This window comes from Anguilla rostrata, chromosome 15, assembly GCF_018555375.3.
Source record: "Anguilla rostrata isolate EN2019 chromosome 15, ASM1855537v3, whole genome shotgun sequence".
Lineage (NCBI taxonomy): Eukaryota > Metazoa > Chordata > Actinopteri > Anguilliformes > Anguillidae > Anguilla > Anguilla rostrata.
This window is the reverse complement of record NC_057947.1, coordinates 3,841,506-3,852,435: the sequence shown is the minus strand read 5'-3', so window position 1 is coordinate 3,852,435 and position 10,930 is coordinate 3,841,506. Positions and strand designations below refer to the sequence as shown.

The 10,930-nt window shown below is 39.3% G+C and overlaps 1 long non-coding RNA gene across 2 annotated transcripts; it reads right to left on the bottom strand.

Annotated features, from left to right (window-relative positions):
- Window positions 1-3,514: 3,514 nt before the first annotated feature.
- LOC135241074 (uncharacterized) lies at window positions 3,515-9,907 on the bottom strand. 2 transcript variants are annotated; one of them, XR_010325879.1, is made up of 3 exons: window positions 9,858-9,907; window positions 5,747-5,942; window positions 3,515-5,264 (listed from the first exon to the last, which is right to left on the bottom strand). It is a non-coding gene; the product is annotated as an uncharacterized LOC135241074 (long non-coding RNA). The 2 variants fall into 2 exon arrangements; XR_010325878.1 differs by lacking the exon at window positions 9,858-9,907 and adding an exon at window positions 8,896-9,157.
- Between the last annotated feature and the right edge of the window lie 1,023 nt (window positions 9,908-10,930).

Below are 10,930 nucleotides of genomic sequence, written 5' to 3'. Positions count from 1 at the left end.
AGTCCGAGCAGGGTTATCAAATCACTGGGAAGGAATGGAAAGGAGGTTGTGATTTTAAAACAGACAAAATCAAAGTTACAGACGAATGATGCTTTTTGAAATCTAAAGGGCAAGTGGAAATTAAGCCAGTGTAAAGTTACGGTGTTACAGAGAGGATCATTCTAGCGAAAATCCTAATCCTAAAACATGGAGCCAGGAGAACCAATCCCCCCCCCCCAAATAAAAAAAAAAAAAAAAAAAAAAATTAAAATAATAAAAAAGACTCAAACGGCTTTGTTTTAGCTCTCGCACATGCATGATGAATTATGATAGATTACGGATATGTACAAACACACAAAAAGCTGAAGTAAAATAATGTAAAATTAAATATGAGTATGTACATGTTCAAAAGTACATTTTTTTCTGTAATTCAGTGAAATGAATTACTTCAGTGCACAAGCAAAAATAAATTGATTTAAAAAAAATGTCTTCGACAACATTTCAATGAAAGCAATCTGCTGCTGTGGTGTTTCTAACATGGTTTAGGAATAAACAGTTGCTAGGCAGTATGCGTAATGTTCCATTAGTGCAAGTGTATTCTGCTTTTATAAATCTGTTGAAGACTGCAGTCCTTGAATGTACTGTAAATAGTAAAATGGAGACCCTGACTGCACAGTGGAAAATGCAGATTTTCATGAATGCATTCAGAAACAAGATGCTTACATTAACGTCACAGTCATTGTCCGCTCTTGCACAGCTGTAGACGGGTGAAGTTGACACCAGGTAGAAATTAGGTTATCTTCAAATGACTTTATTCTCAGTCAGCACTAGATACCCACAGTTATTCATTGGTGGGCAGTTATTAATGAAATGAGAGATTAAAGACATTAAAAAATGTATATTTCATGTCTCAGACATCCCACACGACTTAAGGCATCTTCGAAAAGTGACTCCTACTTTTAGACAGAACAGGAGACTTTCGCAATTTGTAGATTTTATTTTGAAGATTTGATTTTAAAATCTTGGGTTAAAAAATGGGTTTTATGAAATATTACCAGAAGGGATAATTGTTATCAGTTGGTAATTTGTTGCAGTGCCCTTAGACATCTGGTCATTTCAAACCACAAATTTGCTTCACAAACTGACAAAGATAAACTCAATACAGGATTACTTTTTTCTAGGAAAAAAAAAGAATAGTACTAATAAATGCATTTAATAATTTCGGTGGTAGTGTGAAGAGGTTTCATTTTACAGGCAAAGCTTTCAGTATTTCTTATTTTTGAGTTTTTTATATTGCTATTATTTAAGCAGTTTTATTTTTGTTATATACAAGTGAATGTCGAATATATTTTCATTATTTTAAATAACCACCATAAATTTAGAAGACAATGCACTGACATAGCTATAGAAACGAATATTTGAGCAATATTAATGGTGATGGACACAAATTAAGTATTAATCTAATGCAGTTTTGCACACAGCAGAAGTGTTCGCTGATCTCCCGAGAGAGTAGTGTCATGATTCTCAAAGAAAACAGTTGCTGATCCCTGATGAGAGCAGAAAGCTTCTTTTTTTTAAAGCTAATTGTAAATCCCAGAAGTGATTAATGTTTGATTTCAAATAAGAGCACTCTGCTTGTCCCTGAAGCAAATGATTACTAATCCCAAAAAGGAGCAGACTGCTAACCCCAGAAGAATACACTGCTAATCCCAAATGAGAGGAGTTGCTGATCCCAAATGAGAGGCCTCTGCTAATCCTAGAAATGAGGAAGTGCTGAATTCAGATTCCAGCCATTGCTGATCCCTGAAAAGAACAGTCAGCTAGTCACAAAAATAGCTCAGAGGTCCTCGCAGAGATGGATTAGAGAAAATTCAAAACTCAATGGAGAGCTTGATTTAAATGAGATTATTAATAAAGGGGAATTAAACACACAAACACACACACACACACATACGCACACACACACACACACACAGAGTACACAGACACATACACACACACGCACACACACATGCATGCACAAACAGTATGCACACACACATATACACACACGCACATACGCATACACACACGCACGCACACACACAGGTCAGGAACATATTGAACGCAGCACATCAGCCGACACATCACACGCATCACGTGTTATTTCAACCTGTTTGCACTTCCGTTTCCTTTTTACATATCACTCCATGAGAATGACTCCTGCTCTAGTCAGGAAGCCTGGCAGAAAGAGGCACAAAATGGACCCCATGTATAAGCAGTATTTAGAGGGACTGGAGTAGCATATGGTGGGATTTTCTTTTCTTTCTTTTTTTTTTTTTTTTTACAACCAATCGATGAATAACCCAGAGCAGTGTTTTTCTGGACGGGATAATACGGAAATGCTCAGCACAGGGAGATACAAGATTTCCCACAGTGAGGGGCAGTAGTCAAATATATATGCAATGCCAGAAGGGATTTTTAAAATTGCCAAAAAATATTTTGATGGTGTGCTGACCTTTCACTGGGCAGAGGCTTCCATTTACTCTCTCTCCAAAGCATGGGAAGTCACAGATACTTTCTTATGTACTGTTAGCATCCAGCTTCTGTGCCATATATACTGTATATGCATTTTCCTTATTTAATCCCAGTGATTAATCCTCTGAAGTGGTTCATGATACCAAGTCATCTGAACAAATAATAGCTACTGTCTTCGGTAATCAGCTTTTCGGTAACATTTTGGTAACTAAACGTACCTGTTGTTTTACGGCAATGGTCCAGATGATACATTTTATAATGTTCCTTATAATTTAACTGTCATTTATATTAATAATACAACAATAATAGCAATACGAATCTCACTGTTTAGTCCTGTTTTATAATAGGAATTGTTGGCAGAACAGGGTTTGAATGTACAATGGCAGTAGATGCATTTTTATATTACTTGTTATTATTTGTCTTACAAGCAGTGCATTTTGCACAAATATATATATATAAATATATTGAGAGTTTGTGAATTATTCATATTGTTTGGAGTTGCATGTGAATTGAGCATTCTCTGTACAAACACCAAACATTCCATAAAGGCTGTTGTGTTCGCTCGGAGCCAAAAATCAACGTTCTAGTCGCAACTGTATGGAAAAACCACTGCAGAATAGCGTAAACAACACTTCTATTTAAATATTTATATTGAACATTTGAACGTTGCTCTTCTAAAAATCCATGCTGAGCACCACAGATATGCTGTGCTTTCAGATCTGTATAGTGTAACTCAGCAAGAAAAGAAACACATCAAATCATAGTTCCTTGTTCCAAATTTATTGAAGACATTGCAAACTAGAACTGACAGTGAGCTCTGCCATAGGGGATGATATATATTTGCCATGATGGTAATGTGCTTAGTGTCACAGACGATTCCTTTGAAATAAACATACATTTTGATTGGTGCCTGTGTCCCGCTTTTGTTCTCTAATGAATTGGGAGATCCAGTTTGATCCCAATTCATTTTTCTTCATTTAAAAAAAGTCTTCAGCCGTGTTTAGAAAAGGAGACATATGTTTGGGAAATTTTGGTTGATTTTTATTCTGCGCAGATTGATTGATTGGTTGGTTGATTGATTGATTTATTGAGTGATTAATAATATTTCTCAGTCATGCTGTGATCAAATCCTTTACTTTTCTTTTTTATTATTGCAACATGCTTAAAGGTTTATATTATAAAAATGTTCTACTATACACTGTGTAATAAACATTGCTTACAGGATATTATTTGAAGATTAATGTTGAAAATTAAGTATTTAAAATTTTAAATATATGTTGCTAGAACATTCTGACCACTAGGGGGCAGAAAAGTATGATTGAAGATTCATCGTTGCATCTTCACTTCCTATCTTGTCTTGCCTTTCAACTTAGAGGACAAAGTTTTTAGTTTTTATTTATTAATAAATCCATTCATTTAACAACGTGCAGTACATAGAAAAATTTAATAAAAATTTACTATCCAGCACCAGATGTTAGAATAGAAGAGAAAACACATTGGAAAATGTACTTTGTGTTTTAGAAAGTTTTAAAACAGCACTGCAGCATTTCAGACGTACTGCTATTGCTTGCTTTTTGTCTGTGTGACTGTATATAGCCTCTTGTCTGGAATTTGTAAACATTGTGACACTAAGATCAAGTGGCATTGTGGGATTGTAGTCTCATGAGGGGAGTGGATATGTTTCCTCTTCCGAAGATGTGATGCATTTATGTGATGTGTAAGTTATTGCTATGAAAGCAGTTCGTCCATTGAGGATATTCTTGTATGATACATTTCTGGGGCATAATCCTATCATGTTTTTCAAAGCTTGAATATTTTCCTGTAAAGGCAACCAATTTGCATTTCAAATAATCTCAGATTTGTTGCTAGAGAAATGATCTTTTAACGTATAAATGTACTCAGTTGTCCTTTACGACTGTAACTCCTTGATGGAAGTACAATTGTTCCAAGAAAAAGATATTTTTAAAATAATAATATGTACATACACACTTTGGACGCCTGCCATATCAGTGACCTTTGACATCTGTTTATTTTTTCCATTGTTAAAATATGACTAGTTTGGCTGCCAGGCCACATCTGGCCAACTGTACCTATTTGAATGGCTGGTTTGATGCTGTGCAGTTTAATTGTTGACCTTATTCATAATATGTAGTTTATGGATTTGCTTTAGGCTCCAACCCCCCCCCCCAATTCATTCCACATGCAATGACTCAGTTATGTTCCTTAAATCATACGATGCTATGAGTGACTGACATTGGCTTTCATGTGGAAGTACAGTATATTTACCAATTAAGATATTTTGTGTTAAATGCCTGTTCGCACAAATATATTACAACCCCTTTCAAGATGGCTACCCTGAATCAACTGGCCAGAGCGAACAGATGTCTCAGTCAAATATTGAACGTGTCATCAGGCTAGCGTATCAGTGATACTGCAGTGCGTTATGAAATCAGGTCATGTGTGAATGAACAGATGTTCACATGCTGCTAATGGCGTAAGTAGCGTATACAGTATGATTGAAAATATAACAGCGTTCTCCTGGCGATAGTAATTGGTCAGAGAGGGCAGATGGCCGGGCAAAGAGAAGAAAGATGTAAATCAATAAGTAAATATTTAGCTATGTTAAGTGTGTCATATACGGGAGACCCGTGGAGCAGTCCGGTAGGGCAGCTGACTGTCAGCCCGTGCGCTACGCGCATCCTCCTGCACCCTCCCTCCGGCTGGGGGTTTGAGTCCCTGCCATGGCCACAAACCCATCGTAGCTTTCCCTGTGTAAATAAATTCAGAAATATGTACTGTAAGGAGGGTGCAAGCACGCGGATACATACACACAGAGACACGCGCAAACATACACATACACACACTTACACACGCATGCACACACATATGCACACACTGGCACACACATGCACACACCTACACACACACACATACACTCACACATACACTCACACATACACACACTCACGCACAAACCTACAAACACACACAAATGCACACACACACCTACACACACACACAGATTCATACAAAACACATACACGCACACACACACGCTGCTGATGTGAAGATGTAAATACCATTTGAGCAAATGCTATTTATTTGATCAATTATTTAGAAATATATATATATTTTCATTGCGTAACAGAATTTTCACAGGTAACATAGAAATGCTATCAGCCAGAGTGAAGTTTTTTTTTCTGCAGACTGCGAACAGAGCAGCCTTAGTGCAGCGAGTAAAGATAATTACACGAAGGGGAACGTTCGTCCGCCAGCGGCCCCGGCTCGGCCCGGCTCCTGCTCCAGGTGCAGGGACCTCTCGGCCGCGCGGCCTTGTTTCCTGATGACAGAGGCAGTGCTCCGGTCGTCCCTGACAGCGCTTTCGTCCGCGATGACTGATCACTCTCAATGGCGATCAATGGCGGGAAGTAGCGACTGCAAACCCCCTGGCGACAGAGGAAAATGCAATGATGAAGGGCAGCAAACTCATACATTACACTCCTTCATTGATTAGCCATTATTTTCCGCCCAGTGACAAAAGGCTTGAACAACAGCCACCGAAGCCCGGGGATTTATTTACTTACCGTGAGGATTGTTGTGAGTGTCAATGCGCCGAATGACGGAATTACTGTACGGACGCCTACTCGCATGTAAAACGCAACCCTTTCATCCCCCTCGGTTGTGCTATCGATGCATTGCTGCGTGAGCGTTGACGTAAATCGAAACCGATACAATAGTCAGTTTCGCACGCTGCCAATCGGGTTACGTTTGAATGCATGCCAAATGGCAGGCGTTGATGTCTTACCGTAGAATTAAGTGCAGCGGCAAAGGAAATGATACATCAAATTTACGCCGCGTGCTAGATTTTTTTTTTTAAACATAGGTTGAGCGATATTACTGCACTTATACAGTCGTACACAGAGATAGCCAGTCCTAGCGGGAAAGAACAAGAAGCTGTGAAATATTTCCTGTCTGTAATTACGTACTTTCCCATAATACCATTATTAACATAATTCATAAGGAGAGAGAGAAAAAAAAAAACGCCGCAATTTTGGGTTTCAATGAAAAAGGGGGTGGGGAGGGGGGGTGGGGAGCACATCTATGTCATGGCGGCTTAGCGCAGACGCCTCCCCGCGCGTCCCGTCCCACTCCGTCTTTAATAATCGTCACCCTTTTTTCGAGTCCCCTCTTCAGCGGACGCCACGACGCCGGGCGAAGGGTTCGGCCTTCGCGCCGGAGATTTACGGCACAACAACAACGCGCCGGCTTACCCGATTGGGCGCCGGCGCCGACCCGCCTGGGCGGGGCCTTTTTTTCCACGAGGCCTGATTAATCACGCTTGTTCTCGGAGGGGAAAAGGTTTGGCGCGTCAAGTGCCATTACGAAGAGCTCTCCCTTCACGCGTGTTTTTTTAAGTGAAAATCTGAATCTGAGCGTCGGCAATCTCGCGTTTTTATTTTGATTTATTTATTTATTTATCTATCTAACTATTTTTTTTTACATTGCGGCCGAACGTTTTATTTGTTTATTTAGCGCCTGAGCGTTCTTTCGCGGTTTCCATCAAGGCTGCCGTCGATCATGGCTCCGGACTCCGTCGTGATTTAATCTTGTGTCGCCGAATCCCATCCATCTTCCCGGATGCTCCGTAGGTAAAGGGGGAGCACATCTATGTTCCCAGGGTCCTTTGTTCCCAGGGTCCTAGGACCTTGGGAGCGTAGGACCCTGGGTACATAGGAATGACCCCGGTAAGGGCCGCAAGGTAATGAAGAATGTGTTATGGGTGTTAAAAAAAGCTTAAAAATTTTTTTTTTTAACAACGAAAGGACTATCCTTCCACCAAAGATTGGTTTTTCTCTGGTCAGAATGCCGGGGTTTTGGCATATCTGACTTTATGCATTCCGCTTCTGTTAACCTCCTTGCATGCATGTACTACAATCTTCCTTTTCAAAAGATTACACTCTGACCTACTTATAAATCAATCTATTGATACTTGTTTGAGAAGCCCGGGCTATTTCCATTATGGGATCAGCCGTGATGCTCCACAGCCTTGATGAGGTGTGGAGTAAGAATGTTTCTCATTCTGATATGGTCCTGAGCAGGATGCCCATGACCCCGGACAGACAGCAGAAGTAGAGGAAAAGCTTCTCTGCCCTGTATTGAATCTTTGTGGACCATCACAATGCAGTAGTTTTCCTTCTTTAAACGTGGAGCCAATTCATTCAGCTGCAGGACAAAACTCAGATTTCTGAATTGGATATACATACACCCTTGGATATATTGAGGGAATGTATTTTTTATTTAATTTTATTTATTTATTTATTTTTTTGGGGGGGTGAGGGGGGGCAAAAAAGCTTGTACTATGTTTCCCCCAGCTATGCATTTTGTGATGCCTCTGTTGCCTTAAACAAACAAAATTACATTGACTCCACACAAATATGGGATGAAATGGGAGATTGGCGTACCCCCAATTTACACGTGTATTTCAATATATAAAGAGCGAATAAATCGAAAGAAATGTTTATGAAAGATACCAGTTGGTCAATGAATGTTTCGTCTTCCCCCTCGAGCTAATGAGCAGTACCTGTTAGCGTTTAACTTTATTCAATAATTGTTCAATAAACTACCTCAGGGTTTAGAACAATTAAACAACCACTTCAACAGTATTCAGACTGCACAGCTGCTGCTGCTCTCCATTTCATGGCAAGACAGTTAAAAGTTAAAACTATGTGAATATAAACACATTATAACTTTCTGTATACCACCAACAATACATTTGTCTCTCCAAGCATTTAGAGAAATTGTCAGGTCCGGACTAAAGCACTAAATCAGGGCTGTCCAAACCTGTTCCTGGATATTCTACCATCCGGTATGTTTTCACTCTAGCCCTAACAAAATGCACCTCTTTCAACAGCTAGAGATCTCATTGAGCTGCTAATTAGTAAAATTAGCTGTACCAAATTAGGGTTGAAAAGAAAACCTATGGGACAGTTGATAGCCATTAACAGGGTTGGGCAGTCCTGCACTGAATCATGGGTGTGCAACAACAAGGGCCGATCCATTTCAGGATTCTGTGCCAACTTCTGCTCTTAATTATTCAGCTAGCTCAATCATCTGACCTGACGTTTTTATAAGCACGAGCTACAGCTGCAGACTGCAAGTGTGTCCTAAAGATTTTACTGCGCTCGAGTACAGGAGTGAACTAGCATGGTTTGAAGAGCTGTCAAATAACTAAAACTAAGGTAATTGGTTGGAACAGAAGCCAGCACACAAAACCAACCTTCCAGGACTGGAGTTGTTCACCCCTGCACTAAATCTACAGCTCAACCAAACTTAATGAGGAAAGGTTTGGCCAAAACCCACTCAACACACTAAGCCCCCAGAATAACAGCCAGTACTTACAAAGCACATCAGAATAGGCGTACGTAACTACGGCCATGTTTCTCCTGTCCAGATCTTAACTTCACCCCTCGTGAAGCTAAAAGACAAAGCTAGTCCAATATAAGGGGGGCATTCCACAAGGCAAGATTACCTAATTAGCAGGATATCTGCACTACATAGAACCATCTCTAATCTGGGACATGGACTGCAGTAAAAAGAGCTGTTCTAGCTTTTACTCAGTGCAGTTATCCAGGTAACTCTGTAATCCTACTTCCTGAAATACTCTCCTGCTTCATGAAACAGGGCTTCTACCTTCTACCCAGAGATGTAAAACACTATTGGATAATTGTATATGGGAGGAAGGGCATATGCGACTTGCTGTTAACTTGCTTGTGTGAATTCTCTGCTTTGTGTAGTCCCAAACAATGTGAGAATTCAATATCCACAAAATCTTAGAATCATATCTTTAGAATCATATGGTGGACAAAACAAACATTTCTTTGTTTAGTTTTTTCCACCTTTCACTAAAGCACACCAAATGGTGTGCTTTATTATTATCTTTAATTAAAAAACCTTTTGACTTCTGATACAATGGCTACCATATCATCTGTAAAATCATATGGTAGAGAAAATAAATATTTTTCCATTCTGATTTTTTTTCCACCTCTTTCACTAAAGCACACTAAATATTCTTTGATGAAAAACTTTTTGACATCCAAGACATTCCCTCCATTACGAACACTCTCATGAGTTCATTTTAACATTTCCTTAACTTGCCTGACGTTTGGAAAGATAACAAAGCAACATTTGATAAATGTCTATTGAATCTAGCTTTTACTGTTTTAACTTGATGCCACAGGTGCCATTACTATAGTTAATTCATTAATAGGGTGAAATAGTTATTCATATTCAACAATATTTACTTAATCTCATTGGAAACATTTCACTTATCATATTCATTATTGTATGTCTGTTATACGTACATTTTAACCAGCTTGATCAGTAATATTTACTCAACTTCAGAGAAGCACAGCATGTGTTTTACCTTAAAATCAGCTGCCAAATTAGACTTAGGAAACCAGGTGAAACGAGTTAACTGTGTAATTAACTGCTTAAATGGAACAATTACTGCATATCCTGAGTGAATCTCAGGTCTCATGGCTCTCCACAGGCGGGAATGAATACCGCTGAACGAGTTGATAAACTGGTCTGTGAAAGACTCAATACCTCTCAGTAGAATGCATAGCTATGATGAGCAGTTGGGAAGACATTATAAAACTGAAGCAGTCAAGGTTGGAGGGTACAGATTTAGCTTTACTGTGGAGTATATGGCTTCCAGAATGGCCTTGTTTGATGGCCTTTGTGCAATCCAAAGAATAAAAATTAAATGCAGCTGAATCCCACATCAACAAAGCGCTAGTTCTCTTGGGATGCTTTAATTCACAAAATGCAATCTGAGAGCAGGTCTGTGGATTTTCTCACGCTTTTAATCATAGCGTTTAAATTGACGTATATTTACCCCTTTTATCTCGATCGTTCATGTAAAAACAGCATCCCAATAAATGTCGGTATCCAGATGAGACTGAAGGAGAACAGACTGGGATTAACATGGACACAGATTTTCCTAAATAAATCTAAACGGATTTGAAAGGTGCACTGCGTTCCCCAGTTACCAATTAAGCCTACAGACGTACAATAGTACAGGGTACAATCATCACTACTGAAGTCCGTCCTTTTTGTATAGTAATGGCTGTGCCTGAACAGCCATATAAACAGTGCTGATGTTTACTCTCCCATCATTGGCAGAACCCAGTTTTGCCACATTTTGGTGGAATCAGATAAAACGCGGCAGATTTGTCTTTGACAAGACTTTGTGCTGAAGAGGTTTTCTGCAGCCTGAAGAGACCTGATCCAAACTGAGCTGTCTATTATGCCAATGCTCAAATAACTAAAACATTTTTTTTTTTGAGCCATTTTTTTTTGAGTGTCGAGCCATTATTGTTTCTTTGGATCACACCTAATGCTGATATCTTGGGAAATATCTCTACAGACAAAA